We start from the raw sequence: 8468 nt of genomic DNA on the forward strand, positions 1-8468 counted from the left end.
TAAAATTCCATCTTAGACCAAGAGATTTTCTTTCACAAATTATACGGACACTATCAAAGCAAGACAAGATTGTCCTTGAAAAAAATTTTAAAAAGCATATATGGTGGGCTGGGGATTTAGCTCAGCGGCATAAGCACCTGCCTTGTAAGCAGACGGTTGTGAGTTCGATCCCCAGCACTGACAAAAAAAAAAAAAAAAAAAAAAAAAAGCATATATGATCAGAGAGCAGAAACAGAAACATAGGGGGGAAAATCCTCTCCCTCTCTTGTCTCTTGTAAGTTGCAAACTTCTACCCCTCTCTCAGGACTCAGCTCCAAAATCATCTTTTCTTTGAGCTTAATCTTTCTCCTATAAAGAAAATTACTCATTTTATTTTCTGTGTTCTTTTAGATTTCATTTTTCGCAGTGTAGAATTCATGTATATTTCTCCTCCATAGTGACCTCAGAAATACTAAATGAGAAGTACAAAAACAGTTAAATCTTAACTACACATTTTGTTTTAGGGAATCACAGACTATAGCTACAAGATATGTATAAATTCAAATGTTCTCCTTCCCCAAGTTCTTGCTATATCCCATTTTATAGACAAAGAAACAGACTGTCAAAATAACAGCACTGGTCTCTCATTTAGAATTACAAAATAAGGCTGTCAGCCTCGTCAAAATTGATTCCAATCCGTGCTCTTTCTGTCCACCGTGATATAACTACCTTCTTTCCACAGGGTGACTCTTTTTGTAAAAATTTTATTTTCATTAGAGTATATTTGTAGTGTATAATGATTACATTTATCAAGGGGAGTTGGTCAGGGACGTGACATATCTTAACTTGTATTAGGTCCCATTCTCCCCTCCCTACCCCATCCTTTGCTTCTTGGGCCCTTTCCCCTTTGCAAAAGATGTCTCCTTTCCATGTGGTGACTCTGTAGCAATCTATCCTACTGAACTCTTCCAGTCTTGTGTCCTTAAATTTTCTAGAATTGCATACAAAATTTATATGCATACATTTGGGGCCTGTTTGTGTAAAAGGGACCTTCACTCCCCAAACATTTATTCATTCACACATGCATGCATTCAACAAATGTTTGTCCATGACACTATCTCCAACAAAACACTAGAAAATGGAAATTGGCAACATAGGAAGAGGATTATATACCATGGCCAAATAATTTTCCCTTTATGCGTGTTGCTTTGACATCTGAAAATCAGTCATGTGTGCACTATGTTGACAGCATGATCATATCAGGAGATACAGTACGAGCATTTAACAAAATTCAACACATTTTATGGTAGGAAGATTCAACAAACCAGCAATAGAAGGTAACTTCTTAAGCCTGATAAAGGATCTATGAAAAACCTAACAGTTAACTCATATTCAATAGCGAAAGACTAGATGCTTTCTCCAAACATCAGAAATAAGACAAGCATCTCCTCTTTCACGGCTTCTTGTCCAACACTGCATTTGTAGTGAGATTTGTAGGGAGATTGTGCAAAAAGAATGAATAAAAGGTATCCAGATTGGAAAGGAAGAAGTAAACTATAACTTGCAGATGACATGATTTTGTAGAGAAAAATCTTCTAAGAAATACACACATCGAGAGAATTAGAGCTAATCAACAAATTTAGCAAGTTTTCAGGGTGCAAAATCAATATACAATATACAGCTGCATTTCTCTGGGTTAATAATGAAAAATTTGAAAGTGAAATTTAAGGTATAATTCAATTTTTAGTAATTCCAAGAAAAATAAAATGCATAAGGATAGATTCAACAAAAGAAGAATTGAAGGCTACCAAACACTGATGAAAGAAATTAAAGAACTAAATAAATGGAAATGTGTTCCATTTTCAAAGATTGGCAAAACAATATTATTAAGATGGCAATACATTCCCACCTTGATAGTAGGTTAAATCTTCAAAATTCTAGTTGCCTCTTTGTTGGGAGCCGCAGCCCCGAGCCCGGTCGCCTCACTTGGCGGACGTGAGGCCTGTAGTAAAGAGTAAAGCCTGAGGTAGATTACCCCTCCCATCGAGCACGTTAGTTTCCTGCTTACCGCGTAAGCAACCCGCTCAACAATATAGTCTGCCTGGCAACTGATGATGTTAGCCAATCAGCTTGCCTTGCTTACTTTAACATGATTGGACACTGTATCCGTATATATACTGGTGCCACCCCTGGGGGGGAAGAAGAAGCCCGGAAGTAGAAGCCCAGAAGGAGCCGCGGGGAGCGGACCAAAGGAGGCTTCGGCTGGGAGCGATCCCAGGGCAGGCTGTACGGAGAAGGAAAATAAAAGAAAAGGTTGTCCACTGCCAGGCTTTGTCGTGTGTCCTTCCTGCCGGCCGGGAGCGGACATCGACATTTGGAGGCCCGCACGGGGACTGATCACCCCCGAGACGTGACAGCGGACAACGCTCCAGTACAGAGCTGCGAGACAGGTGAGTTGGGGATAAGCCTGGGCTCTGGGTGGCGCGCACCTACAGGGCTTTTAGACTCCCCTCAGGCTCACGCGTAAGTGGCGGATTCCTTGGGCCTCACGCGGTGAGTAACATATTAAAAGATGGGAAACATGCTAGGTAGCAACACTAAGAGCGAGGGTGGTTGTGGAGAAAGCTCTCAAGAGCTTACAAAAGTACGCAGGGTATTTGAGCAGGCCCAGTCGGGGAGCTCCCGAGAGGGGCCCGTCAAGGGGAACAAAGATGCTAAGGAGAAGGATGGGGCTCTAGCCTCGGAGTCGTCTGACTCCGAGGACGAGGGAAAGTTGAATGGCAAGGAGGCCAAAGAGACCAGCTGTCAGGAGCCTAAGTCGCTCGATAAGGAGTCGCAGGGTTCTTTCCCAGTAATTCAGGGTACCACAGAGCCATTTGTTGACTTTGTGGCCCGAATGCAAGATGCTGCCGATAAGATATTTTCTGATCCGGGAGTGGCTCGACCGCTGGTAAGGCAGCTGATTTTTGAGCAATGTACAAAGGAGTGCAAGGCAGCGATAGCTCCTCATAAGAACAAGGACCTCAACACCTGGATTAGGATATGCAGAGAGATAGGGGGGCCGCTCTCCAACTCGGGAGTGGCTGCTCTCCTGGCCGCGGCTGTACAGCAGAGGGGACCTCGCGGGTTAGAAGGGGAATGTAAGGCTAAAGGGTGTTTTGCCTGCGGGGAGCCAGGACACATTAAACGTCATTGCCCAAACAATGCAGATGCTAGGCCTCGCCCTAGGAATGAAGAACCATATGTTTGTGGGCGATGCAAGAGGGGATCACACAAAGCTGAGGAGTGTAGGTCGGTCTTTGATGCTCAGGGCAACCGTATTTGTGGACGAGATGCTAGAGGGCCAAAAAACGGCCAGAGGGGGCCCCCTTCACAGGCGGGCCCCCGCCCCAGAGACAGGACAGCTCAGGATGGCAGCCTTCAACAAGGGCCACCCCTGGGTCAGCAGGTGTGGACCTCAGTGTCGCCTCCAGACTTATATTAGTGCCTGATATGGGTGTTCAAGTGGTTGAAACCACCTTTAAGGGACCGTTACCCGAAAATTCCGTGGGTCTGGTGATCGGGAGATCCTCCACGGCCCTTCGGGGTCTCATAGTAGTCCCGGGGGTCATAGACTCAGACTACACAGGACACATTAAAATTATGGTTCAATCTCTTGTGGGTACTATGGTAATCAATAAAGGAGACAAGATAGCGCAGCTCTTGCTGCTCCCCAGTCTCCACAGGAGATTCCCCTCAAAGCAGAAAATTAGAGAAAGTCAAGATTTCGGTTCCTCAGGGGAAGTCTTCGAGGGACTCCATATAATACTTGATAAAAGGCCCATGCTCTCACTTAAGGTCAATGGCAAGAATATAACAGGGCTCCTAGACACAGGAGCTGACCGTTCCATTATCTCTAGAAAGGATTGGCCCTCCAACTGGCCCACCAACACTGCAGATAACACGCTGCAGGGCCTGGGGATGGTGTCAGCTCCTCAGGTTAGTGCTTCAACCCTGCTCTGGTGCGATGAGGAGGGTCATCAGGGCCATTTCCAACCATTTGTGTTGCAGTTGCCAGTGTCTCTATGGGGAAGGGACATCCTCACTCAGATGGATGTCACGCTTACGTCAAACTGCTCCCCCCAGGCTAAGGATATACTCAGGAACCAGGGATATACCCCCGGCAAAGGCTTGGGCAATGCCCTACAGGGTCGGACATCCCCAATACCAGTAGAGAACAAAAAAGGTAGGCAAGGGCTGGGTTTTTCTTAGGGGCCGCTGAAGAAGCTCTCCTACCCACTTCGATCAAAATCACCTGGAGGTCAAATGATCCGGTTTGGGTACCTCAGTGGCCCCTGCCTAAGGAGAAGCTATTAGCCTTGTCAGAAATAGTCAGTACACAACTTAGATTAGGACACATTAAGCCGTCAACCTCCCCATGGAACACCCCCATTTTTATAATTAAGAAAAGGTCTGGCAAATGGAGGCTGCTCCATGATCTAAGGGCGGTCAACGCGCAGATGCAGTCCCTGGGGGCGGTCCAGAGGGGGCTGCCAGCTCTCTCAGCCATCCCTCAGTCCTGGCCAGTTTATGTTATAGATCTTAGAGACTGTTTCTTCTCAATCCCCCTGCATCCAGAGGACACTCATAGGTTCGCCTTTACTTTACCCACCATTAACCAAGAAAGCCCTGATCTCAGATACGAGTGGATAACGCTGCCCCAAGGTATGGCCAACAGTCCCACTATGTGTCAGATTTACCTTGATTCCCTACTGGCCCCCCTACGGAAATCCTTTCCCAAGATAAGATGTGTGCATTACATGGACGACCTTTTGCTCAGTGGCAGGGACCCAGACATGCTAAATAATATGCTCGGCCAGTTGGTCGAGGCCCTGAGACAAGCTAATCTGCATGTTGCCCCCGACAAGATTCAGGGAGGAGAAATGGTGACCTACTTAGGCGCGAAAATCTCCCCTATGCTAGTCTCTCCACAGAAGGTCACCATTAGGACGGATGGCGTTAGGACCCTAAATGACATGCAAAAGCTATTGGGAGACATTAATTGGATTAGGCCATATTTACATATACCAAATTCAGATCTCAAACCCCTGTTCGACCTTCTAAAGGGAGACCCAGATATAGCCTCCCACAGGAGGCTCACTCCTGAGGCAAGAGCTGCCTTACAGAGAGTGGAAAAAGCCTTAGGTGGGGCTACCTTACACAGAATTGAACCAGGGCGACCCTTTGATGTCTGTTTGCTACAGACTAGTCTACAGCCCACAGCGGTGATTTGGCAGAAAGGACCATTACTGTGGATACACCCTAAGGTCTCACCTGCAAAAGTCATAGAGCATTACCCGGAGGCAGTCGCTTCATTGGCCCTTGAAGCGCATGATAGAGCTGTCCAACATTTTGGCTCAGGACCACAAGCCATCCGAGTACCCTATACCGCCAGCCAGATCAAGACCCTGGCTGCCTGCATAGATATATGGGCCATTCTGAGATGTGTTTTCCATGGGGATATAAACAATCAATACCCTAAAGACCCTATCTTGTCATTTGTCACTCAGCACCCTATAATTTTTCCAAAGGTTACTGCCTCTGAGCCATTAGTCCCAGCAACTACAATATACACAGATGGCTCCAAGACGGGGATAGGCGCCTATGTGATCCTAGGCAAGCCCCCGGTTACCATACAATTTGAACCTGATCAGCCTCAGGTGGTGGAACTGCAGATCGTTAAAATGATTCTTGAACGGTTCTCAGAAGCCATTAATATTGTCTCCGATTCTAGGTATGTGGTCAATGCTATGCAAGTGCTTGAGACTGCCGGTTTAATTAGATCCACTTCCACAGTGGCTGGGCTGTTCCTGTCTATCCAGACATTGCTTCAGAACAGACACCATAAGGTCTTCACCACCCACATAAGAGCACATACATCCCTGCCAGGGCCTATGGCACAGGGGAATGCGGCTGCTGATACTGCCACTCGCCCGTTATGGATTTTTACCTTACTAACACCAATCGAGCGAGCCCGTGCCTTCCATGATAAGTTTCATGTCAATGCCAGGACACTAGCAAACCATTTCCATGTTTCCAGAGCAGATGCACGAGATATCGTGCGACTATGTGACTCCTGTGCCACATACAAACCTGCCATACCGATGGGAGTAAACCCTCGAGGTTTGATCCCTGGTGATGTTTGGCAGATGGACATCACACATATACAGGAGTTTGGGACTCTTAAATATGTTCATGTTTCCACAGACACCTGTTCTCACGTCATATTCGCAACAGCAGAAACAGGTGAAAAAGTGTCTAATGTGATCAATCATTGCCTGGCGGCTTGGGCCGCATGGGGCAAACCAAAAATATTAAAAACTGATAATGGACCAGCCTATATAGGCAAAGCCTTCAATGAGTTCTGCAAAATGATGGAGGTTCAATTAAAACATGGTATCCCATACAATCCCCAAGGTCAAGGAATCATTGAGAGGGCTCATAGAAGCCTCAAAGAAATTTTACAAAAACAAAAAGGGGGAGTAGGCCAAGGCCTGGCCCCAAAGGCACGATTATCCATGGCACTATTCACACACAATTTTTAAAATTTAAATAATGATAATTGCTCCCCAGCCGTGGAGCACTGCAACCCTTCCCCCAACCATAAAGGGTGGGTGAAGTGGAAAGATGTCCTGACAGGACAATGGATGGGCCCGGATCCAGTGGTCAGCTGGAACCGAGGCGCGGTTTGTGTTTTCCCACAGGAATCGGGACGAGAACCACTGTGGGTACCGGAGAGACTGACACGGGCGACAAAGCCCTCGACTGAAGATCAGACCTGCCCTACCGGAGATCCATCACAGACCAACCAACAAGATGAATAGAAATAGCGATAGCCCGAAATGGACAAGAAGATCCTCAGGCATATGCATGGCTCGCTCGCCTAGCCTACGACCGAGTCTAGGGGCGGTGAGCTTCCCACACTCCTCCTCTAAAAAATTATGACATAGCTGGGTAGGAGAGTCAATGACGGGTAAGAGCGTACTCCCCCGGTGCGACTCAACCTAAGCCAGGCCCTACCCCATCCTGCACGTAAGCCGCTGGACTGTTAGATGCTGCCCAGGTCTAAATTTCTCTCCGAGGGGATTTCTTTACGGAGAGGAAATGAGTGCAAGCTTGTGTGCATCCAGGTTCCGTCCAGTTTGTGCCTGGCCCTAGAAAAAGGACGAGGGCCTCAGGGCCTTGGCAGACCATGGGACGGCCGACCAGGGTCTAAGCCAAGGACCTACGGTGGGCCTATGCATAGGGCATAAGCCTCTGCACCCAGTCCAGAAAGGGCTACGATGCGCACATTCATAAAAAATAAAAAAGGGGGAGATGTTGGGAGCCGCAGCCCCGAGCCCGGTCGCCTCACTTGGCGGACGTGAGGCCTGTAGTAAAGAGTAAAGCCTGAGGTAGATTACCCCTCCCATCGAGCACGTTAGTTTCCTGCTTACCGCGTAAGCAACCCGCTCAACAATATAGTCTGCCTGGCAACTGATGATGTTAGCCAATCAGCTTGCCTTGCTTACTTTAACATGATTGGACACTGTATCCGTATATATACTGGTGCCACCCCTGGGGGGGAAGAAGAAGCCCGGAAGTAGAAGCCCAGAAGGAGCCGCGGGGAGCGGACCAGAGGAGGCTTCGGCTGGGAGCGATCCCAGGGCAGGCTGTACGGAGAAGGAAAATAAAAGAAAAGGTTGTCCACTGCCAGGCTTTGTCGTGTGTCCTTCCTGCCGGCTGGGAGCGGACATCGACACCTCTTGTTGCAGAAATCAACAATATAATCCTAAAATTAGTATAGAATTTTAACCCCAAATAGCCAAGATATTCTTGGGAAAGAACAAAGTTGAAGAACGCAGAATCTGTGGCTTCAAAATCTGCTACAAAGCTATGGTAATCAAGATTGTGTGGTCCTAGCATAAAGGTAGACCCTCTCCCCGCAAAAAATCAACAGAGCAGGATCAAGAGCCTATAAAGACTGTCCCATTCATAATCTAATCTCAACAAGAGTGTTAAGACACCGCTAGGAGGAAAGAGGAGTCTCTTCAACAAGTGCCCACGTACTATCTAGTGAGCCGGACTGGGGAAGAGGAGGAAAAGAGAAGCCAGTTACCACTGATCCTCAGCAGCATTTCTGTCTCCTTCTGTCTCCTGAAATCCATGCTCCCCAGGCCCCTTTACTAACATAACAGCCTTGCACATTCTGCCCACCGAGGCACTGTCCAGTTGCCTGTTTCTATTGCATCAGCTGACTAGGAATAGCAGAAGGGAGTCCTGCAAAGAAAAATGTTGCCTCAGGAATTCAGAGAGAGAGAGACAGACAGACAGACACAGAAACAGAGAGAGAGAGAGAGGAGAAGGAACAAAAAGAAGGAAGAGAAATTAAGTGAAAACTTTCAACTCCATTTATCAGTGGTTGGGGACCTCTGTTGATTCACATCTTAGATATTGTGAGTAGTGTCCCA

General features: G+C 47.2%; 1 long non-coding RNA gene across 1 annotated transcript; it reads left to right on the plus strand.

The window, feature by feature from the left end:
- Window positions 1-1933: 1933 nt before the first annotated feature.
- LOC134476316 (uncharacterized) lies at window positions 1934-7713 on the plus strand. Its single transcript, XR_010047877.1, has 2 exons — window positions 1934-2429; window positions 6723-7713. It is a non-coding gene; the product is annotated as an uncharacterized LOC134476316 (long non-coding RNA).
- Window positions 7714-8468: the final 755 nt, after the last annotated feature.

Source organism: Cavia porcellus, unplaced genomic scaffold (genome assembly GCF_034190915.1).
Source record: "Cavia porcellus strain 051 isolate PalLab524CR breed Dunkin Hartley unplaced genomic scaffold, mCavPor4.1 scaffold_1, whole genome shotgun sequence".
Classification (NCBI taxonomy): Eukaryota; Metazoa; Chordata; class Mammalia; order Rodentia; family Caviidae; genus Cavia; species Cavia porcellus.